Raw genomic sequence first — 23,430 nt, 5'->3', positions numbered from 1 at the left:
GTTTCGATAAGATCCGTGTTGGAAACCTTTAGCTTCTCCAGTTCCATGAGGTGACAAATGACAATGCAGATTACAAATGCTGAACCAAGCACCACACCCCCCCCCCCCCTCTCTCTCTCTCTCCCAACACTCTACACACTTGAAAAGATACCTTTTTAAGGCTCTGATAAGAGTGAACCCCATACCCAACAACACGACGCCATAGGAATCCAGTTGTAACGATTTAAAAATTATACTGTAGATAAGCTACTTCATTTCTGTCTCTATTCATCTGAAAATCGGAAATTTACTATAAATTACAAAGCTACTATTAATGATAACTTGAGAGGTATTTCACGAAGAACCATAGATGTTATAATGTCAGCTTATTTAAAATGCAACTATAGCAGAGGCAGCGGGTTTAACCAAAGTTCATGATTTCTATACATTATAATGATAGCAATGGTTGATCCTATCCTGCAAAAGTGAGAAAGTAAGGTTTTCTTTTGCAGGATGTCACCAAATGGACACCACGAGGAATGGTGCAAAGAAAACGTGGAAGAACGAGTTCATCACGAATGAAGGTACTGCGTCGTGGTTTGGTGGTACCCAGCCAGATTTGTGCGATGTGGCACAATTGGTACTACCTGCTGTGAGTTCACTGAAACCTGTTATGTTTACTGTTTAATGTAGAATAATGGACGCTGTCAGCTCTCGCTACCTTTACGCTCTTCATAAAAAAATCAAGAGTTCATTCCGAATCCTCTTTCCTGAAGTAAAAGAATATTTCCATTAATCTCGAAGCTCAGATAGGACAATGACGTAATTTTTATGGGAATTAAATATTTATTTTTGATGAGTTACGAGTCAAAACTTGAACAAATGACACAAAAAACACATGGCTACTACTGACCATCACGTAATGGCACGTAACCGTACTTTCCTCCAGCGAATTCAATTTGGTTTAAAGTTCATATCTACTTTCATTGCTTCTCTGAATACAACTTTCACTTTGATATTTTTTCTCCTTTTCCCCTCCTCGGTCTCCCGGGGTAACAAGACATGTTTGTCTTCAATTCAGCCTGTTAATGTTGACTTCGGAATCTGCTGGTGGGACTCGGACTGAGGCGGTCAAGGTCAGAAACTGAAAGTACTGACAATACAATACAACACTTCCAGCATCGTCAATTACTCTTTGCACGTCTCATTAAAGAACTGATGGAGTATGAAGAGTACGATGACGCTTTAAATGGGACACGAAAGGATGGTAAATGCATTCACAGTTCTTCACACGCAAACACACAACATATACGTATATACGTACATACAGTGTATATATGTAGATTAGTGTAGGTAGAACATTTCTATTAGTAAAGTGATCAGCTCATGGTGCTGAGAAAAAAGCGAGAGACGAGAGAGAGAGAGGGGGGGGGGGGGGGTGGTTGGGGGAGTGGAGGAGGAGTAAATTTTAATGTTTAAAATATACAATCATTATCATTATCATCATTATCATTATTAAGGCACATTTCCTAGGAAGTGCCCGAAGGACCAAGCACTTAAACAGTAAGTTTGCCTTCTAAAGAATGTGCCATCCACAAGCAAAGCAAATTTGAGGCAAAAATTGGATTAGAACTGAAGGAACAACGCACTAGATCGTTGGCACGCCCCAGTTTCAGAACATGGTTACCATGCATCTTGGGCAAAAAAAATTGATAACCGAGATGACCCATTTAACAAAAATTGCACTGATTACACTGCAGTCAATTACTTACAATAATATGATTGAAAGAAAGCATCGAGGTTCAAACTATCTGGAGAAGGTTGTTTGACGCAATATATATATGGTTCAGGATTTTAAACCAGAACCAAGGAAAAGTAATTCCTTTTATAAGCAGATTCATTCATTCTTGCCATTATGCAAGTTGCCCCTGTGAACTGGAAGCCTCTATTCTCTCTAAACCCCTCTTTGCTCCCATTGGTTGCTCTGGATTTGATCTCAGCAGGTGTCCTGAGGAAGGAGGAGTCTATCTTGGCCGAGATTTTATAAGGACAGGGCTCCAGCCGCTCTCTCTCAGAAAAGCTCAAGAGCTTTATCAAGCCCTGCAGACTCCACTTCACCCCTTTTGCTCCCCTGCCTCCTCTGGGGGATCCCACAAGTGCTCTTATGCCTTCATAATGCACAGAAATATCAGCAGATGAGAAGACTACCAGACCCAGGATTTCCAGACAAACACCATGCCTGATTATGGGAGAATTTGGGAGCCTTTTGGAATAAGGTTTGCATTGAAATAACCCGTTTTGCGCAAATTCTGATCTCCGTGTCTGGCTTATTTCCCAGCCACGTATTTCCGGTGGACTGACAATCAACCACCTCATTCATTCCTGGACCTACCTGTAACTTAATGTAAATATAGTTCATTTAAAATTATTAAAGTCCAGAGTTATGTAAATTCCTACTTTTTCAGTAATATCGGCCTTGTGCCGTAAATTTTTGTTTGTGTTAACTCTCGTCCCTCCAGGCAAGGCCATTTTCAAGAGTGTTAAAATACATTTTCAAGGAGGGAACGAGCAGTTCATTGCAATATGTTATAGGATCAAGGGAATTATTACCAAAATGCATTAACGTATAAAGACATACAAAAGGCAAGAAACTAAAAACAAGAATGAAATAATGATCTTGCAGATAATAACGACTTCGACTTGCGCTAGAACAACGAGGCCATAGAATCATCGTGTTAACAATCAGACATTTATGCGCTTCCCTGAGAATCTATGAAGGGCCTTTCACACACGCTGGACAGTGAAATCACCCAGATGTCCCAGACAATATGAAACCCCGAAACATTGTTTACACCTTGCTAGACCTATGTCACCCCATTACACGGGAAATTAATCGAAACTTCGCCTCTACTGACATCTTCTGACACACCCAAGTGCCTAGAATTAATTTCGGATAGACACCTCGACAGCCTTCTGGCTATTGTAAGGAAAGGAGATAAAATGCACCTTTGTCTGAAGGAGGAATTCGAGGCTCCTCCCTTAATAAGGCAAGCCTATGGAGTTTAACCAATTGAATCAGGAGTGCCAGACTTCTAAGGACATCCAATGGTAGGCCTCGACAAATATCCTACAAGAATACTCAAAGACACCCTCAAGGGTCATGGTAGGGAAGAAGGAGGCATTTCCCAATGAGAAGCTTACCAATTATGACAGGAAGGGTGGCAGGAAGGCGTTTCGAAGAAAGGGCAATAGCCACTCAAACATAAGGATCCTCTCAGAAAATGCCACACCCAGAGTCAAAATCAAGAACCCAGAGGCGGTGCTAGGAAGATATCATCCAAATTAAAAGAGCCCGACACAGCTCCGGTAACAGAGAAGAAAGTGAGAGAGGAAAAGAAAGGGGAAGTAGCCAAATGCGACGGGGAGTAAAGGGGCATTGAGTGTGGGCGTGAGTGTCTATTACAGCACATAGACAAAGTGAAGTGTATACTTCCCGAGTGCCAATAGTCTTGCAAGAAAACCAAGTGCCTCTTTAGAATAGTTGTCTCGGTCCAAGCACCCAAATCAAAGGTGGAAAGAAGTTATATGCTTTAATAGTAAGAATAAATTAGACTTTTAGAGAAATAATTTTATTCCCTTCCCAAGATTATAAGAACCTCTAAAGAAGAAGATAGAAAACAATCCTTTGTATGAAGCAATAAATTATAAAATTATAACTCATTGTGAACACCAATTCCAGATATATATATATATGTATATATATATATATATATATATATATATATATATATATATGTATATAATATAATCACTTTAGCACGTGATTTATTTATAACCACATATCCACAGGTGAGAAATAAGAGGCAGGGTGTAGGTCCTGACCGGTTTCTAATTAATTTCCAAGCCATGACAGGACTGATACTATTAGAAGTCACAAATATATATATATATATATATATATATATATATATTTTATATATATTATATATATATATATATATATATATATATATATATATACATATATATATGTATATATATATATATATATATATATATATATATATATATATGTATATATATATACAGTTTGAGACTGCAGATCGACTCACAGGTAGGTGTCAATGTAGGAGCGGCTTCCAAAAATCATTTGGCTAAAATTTAGAAGGCTAAACTGGGTACCCTTATCGGTAGTGTCCCTTGAGAATTTATTGTAAATTTTAGCCAAATGATTTTTGGAAGCCACTCCTACCTTGACATCTACCTGTGGGTGGATCTGCAGTCTCAAAAAACGGTTGTGTGTATGTTCGTCAGTACTGTCTCTGTAGTATATATATATTTGTGACTTCTAATACTATGTATCAGTCCTTCGTCAATGGCTTGGAAATGAAGTCGAAAATGGTCAAGACCTACACCCCACCTCTTATTTTTTCACCTGTGGATATGTGTTTAATAAATAAATCACGTTGATAAAGTGATTCTTTAATTCATATATACATATATATATATATATATTATATAATATCTATATAATATATATATATATTAATATAGATATAAAGTTATGTACATATGTATATATATATATATATGTATATATATATATATGTATATATATATGTATATATATTATATTATATACTATATATACACGAATATATAATGTGTGCGTATGTATGTATGGATAAAAATACCAGTGGGACGTTCAGAATATGCTGAGAAAGGAAATGTTTATGTGTTGTACATTCTGGGCTGCAATGTAATTTCCGTGGGCAGAAGGATGAAAAACGTTATAAGTCTATGGCTAGCTATATTGGGTTGGCAGAGGAAGGGCTGCACCCAACTGACATTAGTAACCAGAACTAAAATGAAACCTGGGAGCCAGATGCAAATCAGAATAGAAGAACATATTTTCACTCCTATTTTACATCCAAAGTTTTCAAATTAACTGCAGGACTGATGTCTCTTCTACAGGACAGTCTGAATATTTCGGTCTCTTTTTTTCCCTCCACATTTCCTTTAAATAAAACAAAATTCTTCTATATTGTAAGGACAGGACTGATTACGTCAATGCACTATGAAGTCAGCACTATCATTCAAATACCTCCTACCAAAACGATTATTTGCAACATTGAACTTTATTCCATTTTTTTTATACTCACTTTTGTACCTTTACTGCATTATCTTTACCTTTCTCTTTCATCAACTTTTTAATCATCATATCGTAGTATTCTTCATTACTCATTATCTTTTACGTCTCCAAGTTCTACATATTCAATAGTCCCCTTCTTCAGCTCATTACTAAAGTATCTTACTTGCTCACTTTAAAAAAAAATTAAAATTCAAGTTTCACTTTGTTCAGAATACACCCACGACCAACATAAATGACAAGGAATCAAGTAATAAGCAAGTAAATTATAAAATCCTGTGGCATAGAAAAGTGGCACTTTTGAAAAGAACAAAACAAAAGCATTGACATGATGCTATGCTATGAAATCTAAAAAGGGGTAACTGGAAAACAGTGCTGTAAATGAAATAAAATGATTGCTTGAAATGAATTAATAATGATGAGGTGAATGAATAATGATGGGAGGCAATTGTAAAGAACTAAAAAGCTAAGTAGAAGTTGATGTTTGTGAACGCAATCCTATGATGAGAGAAGACAAGCGAGGGGGCGCAAATGAAATTCGACGATGTTGTCGCACCAGAGAGCGACCTCATCCATCGTCCTACTTGACGCTTCAAAAAATAACTGGATTAAAGCAGAGTTAGCGATAACTAGAACAAAGGAATTGAGAGCACTATCGTTCCAGTAAACGTGTTAGTATTGAAGAATTCCGTTCAAAATTGATTTATATTTACTCTTACAAAGAGGTAGTCATTACCATTATATTTTCAATCTTGCATAAATGACTTCTGTACCATTTTTATGCAGACCTTAGTTGTTGGTTTAATCCTTGTTTGTACTATTTGGAAAACAAGTAATCGACAACTTGTAGCGTAAAATGTGTTACAGGAAGGAATGAATGGAAGAGATCTAGGGGAAACTGTCTTTGACAGTCAACTATATAGTTTTGTATGAAATAAACATCAAGAAAATGTAAGCTCATTTCTCACTTAATCGGTTCAAAAAGCAAAAGCCGAACAATCGATGGCAGAACAATCGATGGCAATGGAGAAACAGTACAAAGCCACAAGAAAGGGGAACTCAAATTAAGGGGACTAAGCTGAATGCAAGAGAACAGTTATTGCAAATGGATACAAAAGGAAATTCAGAGAACTAACTCTGCTCAAAGCAAAAAGGAAATTAAAACTGACTTCATCAATTACTCAAAAGAAAATTAACAATAGCAAACCGTAATTACCTAGTAACTATAGTAAAGCATATATAATCAATAAAAAAAGAATTAACCAATGATCAAAGAAAAAATTGAGGCGTTTGACTGAATCCAAAAAAAATGGCCTGTTTCAAGATATAGTATTACATTTTCGAGATGTATAAACCTGAAGTCTTTTACATGGATATATGTGATCCTCGCTGTCAGCAAATGTAATGAGAACGGGCCACCAAAATGTGGCATTTGGATGCCGGTTGCCACTTTTAAGTTTTTGTTGTTTTCTTATATAAATATAATGCCAACCACCTTCCACATTCGACAGCGAGCATCTGAATCTCTTATTGCACGGTTTTTCTCAATCTAAAGTTCTGATTAGCTTATTTATAAATTTGCAAAAAGGTTGCATAACTGATTCACAATTCAAATAAATGATAAGAATTTTTATTTTAATGTGGCGGATATTAAAAGTCAGTATTTACTTTATTTCATATGAAAATCATAACTGGTAGTAGGGCGAGAGGAAAAGTGGGACTATGTCGTTCTGAATGCCTTCATCTTCTTGTATCATAAACACTTATATTTTTCCAGTTGTGACTCAATAAAACATAATACACAGTTTGCGTGGTCATGAAACCATGTGGTCTCCACGTGTTGAAGAAAACTAACATGGATAAATGCCAAAACATACTGAACAATAAGCGCATCGTAACACACAATACATGACCAAGGAAAGTCAAAGGTCGATAATCATAATATACGAATGACCAAATGATGGAAACAGGCCAGAGGGGATCACACACCAAATAACATTCACACATAATAAAATAAATAAAACAAAATGGTATCAATTTATTGCATTCTAGATACCATGAGCAACTCAATAATTGAACCGAAACACCAAAGGATGTACACGATAACTAAAGAGACTGAAGTGGGTAAGCAAAATGCAATGATATCCCCAAACTTTAAATACTGACATGCTGAACGTATAAAAGTCAATTCATCTGATTCCCAGTACAATCAGAGATCACTAAGCATGACAGATGCATAACCATCAACCAGAGTGAAAATATTACGGGCTTTTGATTTATAGTAACATTGGGCCATGTGGTTTCAAGTAACAAACTCTGCGAGCCTGTAGCTAGCATCATATTCTAGGTCACACCCACGAACAGTAGACATACACGTAAACTTGTGATAGCCAGTCACAACGACAAACACCTTGGCTCAACCGAACCGTAGTGTGATTGATTGACTGATTGATCTATGGGGCAACTAAGGCCATTCAGCGCTGAAACGGAAATTGACAGTGAAAAGGTTTGAAAGGTATAAACAGGAGGAAAGCCTCGCAATTGCACTATGAATAAATTTTTAGGAAAGGGTGGAAAGTAAAGTGGAAGAAAGATGATATGAACTGAGGTACAGTAAAAGGAATGACAGTAGTTGCAGCTAGGGACTGAAGTGACGCTGCAAAGAACCTTAAGTAATGCCTACATTGCACCGTATGGAGTGCATTGACGGCAATACCCCCTCCGGGGGGAACCGTAGTGTGGGCTTGATCCTGGACGGTGCGATACCCTTGTCGGTGACATCAAACAGCTGCCAACTACCCAAGAGTCCAATCAGTTGATGACCTTTTGCATGCTTATATGAACCACGTGAATTCAAATTTGTCTTTGGGATAGTTCATAAAGAAAAAGTTAACAATATAGCAGGACATTTCAATGTTACGAATTTGTGGTTTTCTTCACAGAAATACAGGAAGTTTCTTCAGGTGGTGAACTTGAATTGTGAGGAAGGAATCTCCAAAACGGTCTTGCTAGAAGGGTGTGTGGCATTCAGCCAATAAGTTTTCTGTTTGGAGATGACATCGATGCCACAGAAAGGCAAACGTTGCAGTCACGGGACATCACTCCGAAGTCGGACGTCAGCTTCTTCCCATTCAGACACGACATGCGGAAGCGAGCTGTAGAATACTCGAGATGGGAGTTGTTCCTTGAACAATAAGTGGCTCGTTCCAAAATCATGAAAACTTTCCACACAGCAGTCGACTTTCCTCGAGAAAGTTCCACTTAAAGCTCATTGCAATGGAAAATCCCCATAGTTAATGGGACGAAATGCACTTCCACCATACATATTTCTTAGCTCAAAGATTGCACGCAATTAGGAAACTTATCATCATCGACAACGGTTTAAATAAATAGCATTACTTTTAAATAATATCAAAACTATCGCCCCTAAGGTTGATATTGTGCGTTTAGCCGGGAATGGTTTTAAGAAAAAGAAAAATCAAATGGGTCCATGTTTATCGAACGGAATAGCATATATTACCATTATAGAAAGTAACTAAGCAAATTGCAATACTGCACTATCTCTAATGTATGCGGGTCGTCAAGAGGTGCATTCAATCCTAAAAAGGCAAAAGGTGACGAGATAATGTATCACGAAAACCCAATATTGTGGCTTTTATATAATCGTTACTTATCCTTCAAGAAAACGGCTTGTTATTCATTTGGGAATGTTGTAATGAATGATGACCACGGCTTCTTGCCCGTGCTCCAGACTGTCTCAAGAATAGGAAGTGTGGATGCATTAATGAACACTTCGTCATTTATGCGAGTTCGTCCAGAGGAGTCGCCTGGAACTTCGATACCACCAAAATGATGTCATGAGAACAGGCCGTCCAAATGTTGTAGCTTAAGTAGATGCTGTCTGCCAGTTTAGTTTCTCACTTTTTACTTATGACTTGAACAGCAAGTTTCTGGATCTCTCACTCACACTTGGGAACTATTATTCATCCAGGCACTCACACTACACAGTTTCTCTCACACTCATGTTAGTAAATGGTTCATTTGTAACTTTGCATTTCGCAAAGTTCAAATAGATGATACCTACAAAAAGTTAATCTAACATGGCTGAAGTGGAATTGAAAAAAAAACTGCCTTATAAGATGAAATCTCTAAATGATAACACGGTAACCTGAGGAGTGAGACGATGTCGTTCCAAATGGTTTTATCATCAACAATTCCTAGAACATCGGTTCAACTCCACTTTCCTTCTTTATTCTCACAGGTCACTGATATAAAGAGACGTTGTTACATGATCACACTTTCACTTTAACGTACTTATTAACTTCATCAACTTATTTGCTTTTTTCTTTATGTACTTCTTTTTCTGAAGTTGCTAGTTACACATACTGCAGATTTATCAACCAGATAGTTAACTAGCGGCAGGTTGGTGAGAGGGTGGGGACGCTTCCTATTCACCTTAAACAGGAACAAATGCGTGGACGATTAAGGGTGCCATTATTAAAGAAGGCAAGGTATGATTTACTCCTTTAGTCTGTTGCTGGAAGTGCAGACTGTATGGGATGCGGCGGTTCTCATGTTATGATTTCCTTAGGCACAGTGTCAGTTAAGTTTTGTAAGCCAGTACCTACCTGAGGAGTCTCCATGTAAATACGAAAGTTTGCATACTCTTAGGAGAATGCAAACCTTCGTATTTACATGGAGACTCCTCAGGTAGGCACTGGCTTACAAAACTTATGACACTGTGCCTAAGGAAATCAGTACATGAGAACCACCGCATCCCATACAGTCTGCACTTCCAACAACAGACTAAAGGAATGGGTAATCACCACCCAGATATAGCAGGTTTCCGATCACGTACATGAACAGGGGAAGGTTGGTTCCTTTAGCCATTTATAAAGTCTGGCATGACTCATGTGAGAAGCGAATAGAGCCGTGTAAGAATATTGCTTCTCTAGGCTTCGAACCATATTCATGGTCAATTCTGGGGAACCCTGGCTTTCTCATCTAAAGTACGGAAAATCAAGAATGGTAAGTAACACATGTCTTCGTCCCGAGTATGAATAAAAATAATCCTATGACTAGTATTACCAAAACACAAAATTCAAATTGTTCTGCATCAGGTTCCAACGGAAAACACTTGGCAGTTCTCTGCCTCAGTTGAAGGCGATTGAACCAAGATTAAACCTTACAAAGACGTGTGGAAGCGGTAGTGGTCATCTCTGGAAATGGCCGAGTGAGAGGGAAATGACAGCCTGTCCAACTCAGCAAAACATTGTGGAAATCTATGAAAAAAGTAGAGGCAAAAACGAAGTCTCTGACCGGTCCTACGGGCTGCTCTATGAGCAAGAGCACGTCAACAACAACTCTGACCATTCTACACGAGAGTGATTTACGAAAACGATAAAGATGACGTCACATTTGGCTAAATAAAACTTGAAAAATATTCCTTAAATACTGCACCATATGTAAACAAACAACTGGTATAATGACTTAGGATACCAAGATCTCAGCAACGATACGTTTGAGGGAGAAGTCATATATATATCGTATAAGTTATTGCAGCTGGCGAAATGGAAAGATACATAAAGGAATTATAATGGGTAAATAGTTTCTTAACTGCTATGGGCTGATCGCAGGTTATATACGGGTGATCTTTTACAAATCTGTCACATCCCAAACTATATATTTATATAATATATATATATATATATATATACATATATATAGATATATATATATATATTATATATATATCTATATATATATATAATATATATATATATATATATAATATATATATATATATATATATATATATATATATCATATATATTATAGATTTATATAATATTAGATTATAATATATTTATATATATCTAATATATATATATTTTATTTATATATATATATTATAAATAATTTATATATATAATTAATAGATATTTTAGATATACATACAGCTAGACTATAGATAATATATATACTATAATATTTAGATATTATATCTCTATATATCTAGATATATATATATATATATATATATATTATAGATATATATAGATTATATATATAATATATATATTATAAATTAATATATATAATATATTTAATAGGTTTAGATTTATATATAATATATATATATATAGATAATTCATAATATATATTATAGATATAATATATATATAACGACCGGGTCAATGCTAGTTAAACATGATTACATGTGGTTAGTATCATAATGGGTAACCACCGCGAAACCTTATGTCATTAACAGCTAAGCCCATATTACAATACTCAAGGGGTGTATATATATGTGTATATATATACTATATGATGCTATAACCCACGATATCGATAGGCTTAACAAATGCACTCGCGCGCAATAGTACTTACTTACATTTATAGTGTAAAAATAAATAAATTATATATACATATAATGCTATAAATAATGCAATGATATCGAACAGACTTCAGTTAGTGAATAAATTTACTCCCAAGGGAATTATATATGACAAACGTACCTACAATAACCAGATTTCGAATCTATGCCTTCCTGGGTTGACAACTGGGTGACGGTGAAAGGAATGATAAAAGAAACAGTAAAACGGAACAAGAAACCCAACAAAAATACTAACTTTACTCTGCGGTAAAGTAAATAATATATACAACCTAAGCTGAAACAAAATCATTAAAACACAAATAAAAATAAAAAAGGTTCCCATGAAACATGAAACATGAACAGCGGAAATAACACGACATTCAAACTTTCAGTACCGCACATTTCAATCTATCCAAGAGGTGCAGACGCAACGACAATAAAACAGGTGTAGGATGAGCGGAAATACTTATGAAACTCAATTAGTCACGAAGGAAAACAAATGTTTGGAATACTATCGACGTACGAGTGGCATCTGCAATATCACAACACAGACCTTTGTAAGCAATCTTGAAAGACGTGTATTTAATATACAACTGCAACACAAAAATACAGTATGCTCGAAGGTGATGAGTGTTATAAGACTGTTCTGATTGACAGTAAAAATCTGAAAGTAAACGGCAGTACATTTAGTACACCGAGAGAAGAAATGTGTTCTCAGTTAATCGGGCTGAAGGGTGATTCGATTCAAGTTCGATAATGAAGAATTGAAAGTTGCAGGACGATTAATCAGCTCGATTGAAAGTAGAAATATGTGGACCTGGGGAAGCGAAAGAGAAAGTGGAAGGTCGCCCAATGCCCCTGGGCAGAAGTGAGCACGAAGCATGGTGGTGTGTTTTGCCATTCTAGGAAAAGGGGACGAGGCTTGTCGGGAGGAAAAAAGGACCAGCAGTAAGTCATTCAGGGTTATTGGGAGTGACAAACGGCAAGAGAGACCGGTATGGATCTTGTTGGGGGCGATAAAGAAACACACAAACTGTACGATTGTTGTTATCAAAAATAAGTGTGAGAGAGAGAGAGAGAAATTTCAAAGAATGTAATGAATTCCACAGATAATTAGTATGATACTGACCTAGCTTTACTTTGTCTATTTCTTCAACATTACTATACTTTCATTTACCAAAAGGAATTATGACACCCAGGAAGTAATGACGAATGTTTAAGGAAATTATGTCATAATTATATAACGCGTCATATTCGAGATGGAAAACCGAATTTCCTTTCGCTTTTGACCTTAATTTTTCAGTCCAACTTGACTAGTTGTTGGCCCCTTAAGAGCACAAATGGTTACAGACGCCACAAAAAATTTATTACCCATTTGTCTGCACAAATGGAGCTCACATTTTTCGTGACATCCACGACACCATCCATTAGGTACACGTCTAAATTAATATTGCATATATATATATATATATATATATATATATATATATATATATATATATGATATATATTTATATATCATATATATATATATATATATATATATATATATACATATATATATATATATAAGCGAATACCACAGGAAAATAATAGGCCGAAATTCGTAGACGAAAGTGCTCGGCTACGATTATTCCTATTATTTTCCTGTGGTATTCGCTTGTATCATGAAGTCACGTGCATCTACTGCGATTTTGTAAGCATATTACCTAGTGTATATGTCATATATATATATATATATATATATATCATATAGTATATATATCTATATTATAATATGTATATATTATATATATATATCTTATAATATATATATATATATATATATATATATATATAAGGAATTTAGCATCTAGTTTGTTCATGGATACTATAAATATGCCTCAAATTCAAAAGTAATGAAATAATGATGCTTAACCTGCCGAAATGTTGGTCTACGACACTGTCAAATCCCCCTCTCGTAATCCACAAAAGTCATCAGAAGGGGTTCTTAAAATTCCCTGGACTGGGGCACTGCTTCGCAATAAACCATCTTAAACCCTGTTCGATCTGTACAACCTGACGAGGAGGGGAGACGTTGAGTGACATGTTGCAGATCATGGAAAAGGAGCTCCTAGGGACACGAAGGCGAGGAAGGCCTACGAGAAGATGGAGAGACTGCATTCGAGAAGACATGGGCGACAATGGGATAGACGGAAAGGAGGCCGCAAGTCACAAACACCTAGAAAAAGCTCATTTTGTACAGCCATCCCTGCTAAGGATTAAATTGAGAGGAAGACGACTGTTTGATCCGTGCAACCCCTACTTTTTCTGAATCCGGCTCGTTTATCTTTAAGAATTTTATAAATTTCTTTCACTCCCCTATTGAAAATAAACTTACTGACTACTTTGGTACCTCAAAATATGATTTCCAATGCCTATCTCACTCTTGTTTCCTCATTTCAATTCTGCAAAACAGTCTAGTTAGTGTACGAGGTGTCATTTCAGTTTTGCTAGATCATTTGTGCAATGATCCCATCGTAACCTGGTGTCCACAATCTCTTAATTTACTTTATTGCTGAAACCACTTTAAAAAGTGTTAATTCATGCAAGTACACATTCAGGTCTTCTTCAACTTCTGGTAAACCTTGTATTGATGACCTCACATAAAGTGCCACACAACGTTGTCTCTTTCCTTCTGCTGATGCTGTATTGATCCATCTCACTTTTTAACAGGTACTTTAATTTTTTTTCTTTTTACCTATGGCTATTTTGTTAACGTATACCTTGAAAAATTTTATTTCCATTCCTGTGCTAAGGTTATCCCAAGTAGCCTAACTCCACTTCCCTTATCGAGCAACTAAGTAATGGAATGTTCTAGGACAATTGGTAGTAAAATCTCTTTTTAAATCGAGACATTTGCCGTGAAAGCCAAAATTTCACTATTAAAATTAACAACAACGAAAAACACCATTTTTCCCTTAAAAAACGTGTATTCGCTGTGGGTAGCGGTCTTTAGCTAAATCTTGGCATAAACTAAATTAGCTACGTCGTAGCCTGGTCTAAAACACTGAACAGGGACTGCATTGCGTAGCCTAACCTATGCTGTCAAGGAAGTCATAGCCTTATGCAATCCAAGAACTACTCTAAATAGTGAACCATTATCACAGATTTTAATTCATGCTTACCTTCATTCAGTGCAGAACTGTTATTTGTTCATTTTATACTCCTTGGCCTCTTCAAGAAATCTGTTTAATCGAAGAGAAACAATCGACTGAAAAAGTACCACGCATTCCAAGAAGGAGCACCACGACACCACTTAATGATTATGAAACACTTCATCTAGCCAGGAGCAGGTTACGGGAGGTCGAATGATGGAGAAGCGTCAATGAAAGAATTGTGAATAAGAAAAAAAAAAGCCACGTCTAGCTCAAATGAGTACCCACACCGCACTGTGGGAAACAACACTGAAGACTGAACTACGATTTACCAAGGCACCTCTTCTTGTAACTCCGTGTCCTAGGTGAGACCGTGAGATCTGAACGAGACTATAATAGAACAGGACGGGATAAAAGATTAGTTTAACCAGACCTCTGAGCCTAAAAATGGCTCTTCTCAGGCTGGTTCCCAGGAATTAACCTGAGGGAAAAAACTAGACTTTATCCGAAAAACCAACTTTACTTAAGAACATGATAATTTTGTTAAGTGAGAGATCCCCGCTCTCAGCAAGAATTGCTGACATTGTAAACGAGACTAGAAGTGCAGTGATAAATGGGGCAATATGTATCGTTATTCATATTTGTAACCCTCCATTCGCTGACATACGCATTATATTTCCCATGCGAAGGACAGGCCTTGCGGAAGCAGAGAAAATAACTGTAGATTTCTGTTTGCTAAATATGAGGTATCGTTGCCTACAAGAGGTAAGAGACGATCTAGGAGCAGGAGCGTTTCTCTCTTTACGCTCCGTATAATGTAAGGTGGCAAACGTAATTCCAGCATAAAAAAGACGGGGAATATAATCTGGAAGGAAGAGATATTTAATGCAGAGGTTAGGGCGGGGTCACTAATTAAAACATATTGTCTTTAATTCAATCCGGTCGAGAATTAAGGCGGAGATTATCTGTACTTAAGCTACGAAACTATATTCCAAGCAGCTCAAATACATCCAGAACAAAATCTAATAAGCAAAATGCAAATAATGCCTTACATCATCCACATATTTTTCAGCTATTTGAACAACGTCATGCGAGTTTATGCACGTTTCAGCAGCCTGTGTAGTAGGTGCATGAAGTGCCTACTAGTGCTTAAGTTCAACACCCGATCAGCAGATAGAGTATTATTGTGACCATGTGATATGGTTAATCCCTAGGTGACACAGACTGGATAGCAAGGTGATAAGACCTAGGTACTGGATAAAATGCAAAGTAGAGTATAAAGACTTTGATACTTAGAAGGATATTAAATATAATGGGTTCAACAGGCTTTAATGGTAAAATTTATTACACAACCCCATGGCAAAGATATGAAATCACTCAGTCTCAGCACATGACAGGCATGATTACTTCTATTGTATGAGACATATAAATGCTTCATTGGGTTCATTGGAAAGCGTTTTTCAAGAGCTTTTAACCGATGATAAATGTATTAAAATTTATATTAAAAAATCTGGAACAATAAAGTAAAAAAAAACGAACCCAAGTAAAATGCATGTCTGGATATCTTTACTTGAAACACTGCAGCGCCGTATTTTCTACACACTTAATTATATGCATTTAAAAGGGATTTTCAAGAGATTTCCAATAAGCCTATATTTATTAAATTCGGTGGCAAATTAAGGACGATAGAGTGAAAAAAGCGTCTGCATGACTATGCTTTAATAGCTTATTCAGCGTCATCTCCACCCTTTCCAATGGCGCAGCGCAGTGACAGTCAGCGTCAATACATTGATAAGCGCACGTCCATTCCGAGTTTATAGTTCTATTATTGTGACGCCGGCTGTGACCTATGCTGCTTTACGGCGTGGTAAAACACTTGCTCTATCTGATACACTCATTGGAAAAGAAGCCAGGATCGCGTGACGATAAAACCATTTTTGAATTTACTAAAAACCTTAAACTATATGAGAATGGCTAATGAAAATGTCGTCACTTTTCACATATACTATCAACATATGATCCCACCCGAAAAGCCTTAATTAGATGCAAATTCGTGAGCATATTATGCTGTAGCTCCCATGCTGATTATGCATGGCTAATTTTTTATTTTTTTTAGCTTGCAACATTTTATAAAAATTAGTTCCATTTGACTGAAGTTTGTTAAGTAGAATACAGTAGCTGAGACAAAGCGAATCATGTAGTAGAGAAATCAACTTAATTCCATATGTCAGTTGACCAGCGCTACGCATATGGATGACGTCATTGTCATGGGACACGCAGACAAAATTAAACAATGTATATTACTAGAAACACTTCTACAGACCGCTCAGATAAGATTCTACACATTTCACGTGCAACATTTGTAAACAGAGGTAAATGACAGCTTTTACCTTTATTTGAATCCGTGTGCAAATTACGACTTGCCCCCTTTGTTGTAAATCATGTATTCCTTGAAGCTCAAACATTACTGTGTTACTACTACCAGTGAGATTTCTTTCATCATGAACCAACATAAATGTCGAAAACCTCGATGTAGAAGAAAGTAAAATTGACATAATTGACAGAAACAACTCAGGGAGAGAGGTCTAAGCGATCCTTCTGTCAGTTATTTCCATAAAGAAACGTCAAGCGTTGCGCGCTTTTGCTCTAAACTTTCTTGCATAAAGATCTAATTAGGCTTTCGTCATTCAGTGTCCTTTTTAGCCAGTTCTCGAGGAAAAAAGGAAGGGAAAAGGGGAACGAAAATTCCAGGACCTAATCCCCAAGGAAACGATCGACCAACTTCTTGAAGGAAGGGAGAGCAGAGTTACTAAGGCGTGTGATGTTAATGATGACAATGTAAGGGAACAGAAGACTTTCTGAAGATGAGTTCCAGCCTTTATTGGCACCGGAAATTCAAAATACAAACATATCATATAGAGTAAATATTAACGCTTTTTAACGACAGAAGTAGATCCGGATTACCCAGCTGAAACGAAAAAAGATAAAGGGTGAAGGTTATGACAAAAAATGTCTCTCATGGAAGGAAAGAATTCCTGACATCTTGTCACTGGAATTTAAATTGCATCAGGCGCCCCGCAAATGGTGTGATACAATGAGAAAAACTCATCCGGAAACAATTGCTGTTGCCACGCGTGTTTTTGGTTGCATTCTATTTGTATTTATCCGAGAGTGGCGCAACTGCAACAAATGTGAAGATCTGGACTGCTTCTGGAGGCTGGAACATTATAGCAATAATTGCAAATTTAAGTCGGAAGACTTTCTCTCTCTCTCTCTCTCTCTCTCTCTCTCTCTCTCTCTCTCTCTCTCTCTCTCTCTCATACACATTTAAATATCGACAAGTGTTATATATATATATATATATATATATATATATATATATAAACATATTTATACACACATTATATATATATATATATATATATATATATATATATATATATATAATATATATGTGTGTGTGTGTGTGTGTGGTGTATGTCTTAGATTTCAGGTTGTTATATATATATCAATATATACATATATATATATATATATATATGTTGTGTGTGTGTGTGTGTGTGTGTGTGTGTATATATATGTGTGTGTGTATATATATATATATGTCTTCGATTCAGGTTGCAATCTACCATAACTAGCTAGCTAGAAATACCTAACTCACTATATAGGTTAGCAGAGGCACAATAGGTTCGAATGGACTAAGCCAAAGCCGATCCGTTCCGGCCAGAAACCGAACCTGGTATTTCCGACTGGTGAAGCGACCCTTTTAACCCTGTTCCAACTACAAGGATCTCTCCCTACAATACACACAATGAGTGAGGCTGCGTGGGCTTGCAAGCATGGTTCTTCATGTAAATCATTGGGACTGATTTCTGTAACCAGTTCTTTTCTCTGATCAGCGACCATCACTATGAGTAAATTGTGGCGTCGATCGGCTAGTGTGTACAGCAAAGGGTGTACAGTCATACCCAGTGCCTACTTGGGATCGCGCCGACTGAAATACCTTGATGTACACAGGGCTTAACTGGCTTAATTAACTCGACGTCAATCGTTCAAAAGCTACAGAGGAGACTCTGAAGATTAAGCATTTCGTGGATTCCCTTTTTATTTTTCCCCCATGAAGTATACTACCGTACGAGAAGAAAAGGATACAGGTATTTAATTTTTTTTTATATTTCTTCCTGTGGTACAGGTACAGACAAGATAGTGAAGGCCTGTTGATATGGTTAAGGCGAGAAAGCAAGATATCGGTATACCTAATAAGGCAATGGGAAATGTCAGGATGTTCACTCCTAGACGGTACATGGGTAATTGATGTGGATGAGATATGTAAGAAAAGAAGATGATACATTCTGTTGTGTCTGGAAGACTGTGGGAACAGTTTAAGGATAAATATATTTCTGGGAATGGAAAATGATGACAATAAAGGAGAAATTCTAGGAAAGTTTGAATCTGGAAAAGACTAAGGTGGCAACTACAATAGCGATTTTACCCCTCAAAAAGTGGGGGGCTAACTCTGAGGCAAAGATAATTATTGGGTGGGCATCATATGAAAGGTAACTGTAAAAATGATTACGATTTTGGAAACATTTTGAGACTCATGGAGGAATGAATTTGACTAAAGGTAAAGGTTCATATAGAATTTTGTTTGGTTCCGAAGCAAAACAACTGTAAATCATCCATCTGATGTTTTACCTGACTTGCATAATATGAAAATTTAACATACAAAACTATATACAGTACCAAACAATACGCAAACATTAAAGAATGGATAGTAAGTATTTGAACCAAATAAAGAAAGGTAGTAACTACATGAAATGAACAGATATACATGAGGCATGTCGTGAAATTCTGGAAAGGTTCAGTTTGACATTCAAAACTATATACGATCCCAAACAATATGCAATTATTAAAGAATGGCAAGTTTGTATAATGCACATTTGAACAAAGTAAGGAAAGGTATTAATTAATGAAATGAACAGACAGATATGGGGCTTTTTATGAAAATTCTCAAAATGTTGTTTCGACATTCAAAACTATATACAATTCATAACAATATGCAATTATTAAAGAGTGGTAAGTTTTTATGATACACATTTGAACACAAAACAGATATGGGCCATGTCGGGACAATTCTCAAAATGTTTAGTGCAGTTTGATTCTACGTTTGTCATGTCGGCTGTCAAACTCATCTGCAAAACTATTAAAGTCAATACTCTCAGCCCGTTTACTTTCAGCCGATAATAATGCAGTGTTACTTAGTCTCTCACTAGTCATTGAATTTCTAAGAAATGTTTTTACTTTTTTCATTTTGGAAAAACTTCTTTCACAGGACTCACTAGTAACAGGAAGTGTTACAGCTATCAATAGTAACCTGTATAAGCAATCAAAGGCAGATTTATATGGATGAATAAATGACATAACCTCCACCAATGATGTACGTGGCTGATGTTCTTTCAGGAGCAATTTCTTAACAAAAGATAGCTCGTGTTTTAAATCACTTTGATTAACTGAATATGATAAAGCAAATGACTTGAAGTCATCCTCATGTCAGAACGTCTGTCCTGCAGGACAGACAGCTGAAATGCCACAGAAGATCACACATGACTCTTTGGAAAAACGACGATCTATTCACTATTTAAACAGTCTAGTACTTCATACAAGATTGTGACGTGTTGTGCATGACTTGCCTCCACAATCACTGGCCAGTTGTTTCCAACATGATAAAATACGAAGTTGTCGAAGTTTTCTTGAACGTTTTCTTGTCACTGTTGGTGAAATGTCACATTTTTTACAGAGTTCGTCAACCCTATTAGAGTAATTCTCAATTAAATCTTCACGAAGACAAGAAATAAGTTTAGCTGTTTTTCCAAGGTCTGCCCATTTGTCCTGCAGCTGCTGAGATACTTTATTTATTTTCCCAGAATTTCAGAGAAAAACTGCAATAAACAAACAAATTCTGCATACATCTGAGCAAGTAAACCTCTAGCAGATACAGCTCGAGCTCCAGTATCATCTGCAGAAGTTTCCTTCAAAAGTCATAATACATACCAGACGTAATAGACGTAGCCTGACATCACCAGCGAGTACCACTGAGATGTTGAAGTTCTCGAATTTGTTCTTCCTGAAACATTTCACGCTGCATTACTAGCAAAGATATAAACTTCTTCAAGAGGACTGAAAAATCCAGATGCTTGTGGTACATTCTTTGCAACACTTGTCAAAACCAAATTGAGCTTATGACCATAACAATGAACATAATAAGCAAAATGTGCTTTCTTTTTTATACGTTGCTGAATGCCACTAATTCCTCCACTCATGACTGATGCTCCATCAAATCCCAAGCCAACAAGAGAAGATTTATAATCTAAGCCTAATTTTTCTAGAGTTTTCAGTATTATGTCTGTGATATATGCAGCATGGGAGTGAATGAAATAACACATTCCTGAATACAGTGTGAGATTTCATCATAAAATCGTACAACTATTATAGTACTAATTGCGCAGTTTTGCTCACATCCTTGGCTTCATCGGCTTGAACAGAAAAGTAATGGCAGGATTTTATGTTTTCAGTTATTTCTTCCCTCACAATTGATGCAAATGTATCAATCATCTCATTTTGTATTGCAGAACTGGTGAACTTCTCATTTTTTGGGCCACTTTTGACACGTTCAGCTGTAACAGGATCATGTTTGGCAATAAATCTAAGAAGTTTACCGATATATCCTGGAATTTGTTCATCGTCACCTTCTCTGTGGCCTCTTTGTGCTATATTTTGTTCGTGTCAGGAGTATAATCTCGCCAAGAGTTTTTATGTAATGACAATTTTCACGGACTTTCTTCTGATAGCCCTCATTTATACTCTGTTTAATGGATGTTTTATCAGTTATATTGAGTTGGTAGTCAATCCACGCAGTATAGAGGATTTGTGGATATGTGAGTTCAGGTGCTTTGCAATGGCCCCATCTTTCCTTGTGCCTTTTCCATCGTCTACAGCCACTCTTTACAAATGCATCGTCTACATTGCCATAAGAAGGTGATGCAAAGTGCCTACAAGCAAAACAGAATATTGCATCACGTTCTTGAGAGTACTCGGCCCAATTTTGTGTGACTAGTAAGTGGCTATTGTTATATTCAATAATGATTAATTTTATATATATAATATTTCACTAAAAAGTGGGGGGACAAACTAGGGGGGCATGGCCAAAATCTGGGAGGGCAGCTGCCCCCCATGCCAACACCCCCCACCTAGAATCGCCACTGGTGGAAGTCTATGTAATCTACATACAATGATAAATAATGAGGATAAGGTGGCATAGTTGGTAAGCTAAGAGTGCCTGGAGTTAATGAAAATAGTGTGTTTAAGAAATATGTTCTGATTAGTCTTGACAGTTGGGAATACTGTACATTTGGGGAAGTGGAAATCATAAAGTAAGACTTTGTTATGTTATTTGTTAGGCACAGTGGGTCTAATGGTGAGAAAAGGGAGTGATTGGGGGGTATATCTGATCAATTTGTGGTTGAAGCAAAAGAAAAAACAGAAAGTAGTTTTCGTTAAACAAGAGTTGCCCCGGATGTGTTTATAAATGAAATAGAGACAAGTGAGTTTGATTACAATGCGGTATCAGGAGAAAATTAAACAGGAGGAAAATATTCATTGTTGTAAGAGGAGGCAGTCCTGTGTCGAAGGAGTGAGTATTTTGAAGAGTCGGCGAATTTAGATGAGAGAAAAACAAACCTGAAGGATGGATGCCTGGGAGTTGTTTGTGTAAATTTGAGGGCGCTTGGAGAAGCGACAGTAGAGTAGGCAGAAAGGGAGATAAAAAGGTCGAAAATGGAAAAACGTCAGGGGTTGATTAGGTTGTAAGTGAGACTCTGAGGTATTCTGGGGACAGTATAAGGTATGCCATAGTAATGGAAAAGTTTCACAGGAATGGAGAAGATAAAAAAAAGTTTTCTTGCGTAATGTGAGGTAAATTATCATAGCACCAATCAGGCATAATTTTCTTTTTATCACTAGGAAGTGTATTTGGTGGTAGGACTGATCACTGAGGGGTTGATGGGGGAAGAGTAGTACGGTTTTAGACCAGGAAGTTGTGTAGATCAAGTAATTTTAATCAATTGGCTGCATTCGAGGTCTTAGAATTAAAGGAAACGAGCTGAATGTCGAATAACGGACCTAAAGTCATTTATTGACAGAACTTACAAGGATTCAATGAGGAGGCTACTGGGAGTAGATACACTATATTCTTATTGAGGGTCAGTGGCCGTTTTTATGACGAAAATGAAACTTCTGTCAGATTACGCAGAGGGAAGCTTAAATGTTTTCGTGAAACAGTGCAAAGGTGTTGGACGGGCTGGTAATTAACTTTCCATATAGGTATTTGACACAGATGTACTGTGTAAGCTTACTGTGTCACGAATACGTCTTTAATTCACCAGTTTGTCAATGAGCATTGTTATGGCTATTTATTTAAACGAAAAGGAAATAACTTTAACACACACACACACATATATACATGTATATAATGCATACGGACTCATATATAGAAAGCTCTCGAAAAGGGCCGCTGGGTAGCGAAACAGTTGAAAAAATTTATATGATCTTTCAGCCTGTGTGACTTGAAGCGCATACGCGCAAAAAAGCAAGACGATAGTTTTGGAATCTTTCTAGATAAAGTACCATGGAAATATTTAGAAATGTCGTAGTATCAATTTTGTCAAAATAAATGAACCGACAAAATCTTTCTGCCCTTATTAACAAATGCCATTCTTTCTTCAAAGTATGTA

This window comes from Macrobrachium nipponense, chromosome 2 (genome assembly GCF_015104395.2).
Source record: "Macrobrachium nipponense isolate FS-2020 chromosome 2, ASM1510439v2, whole genome shotgun sequence".
Taxonomy (NCBI): domain Eukaryota; kingdom Metazoa; phylum Arthropoda; class Malacostraca; order Decapoda; family Palaemonidae; genus Macrobrachium; species Macrobrachium nipponense.
Note: the sequence above shows the minus strand (reverse complement) of the source record.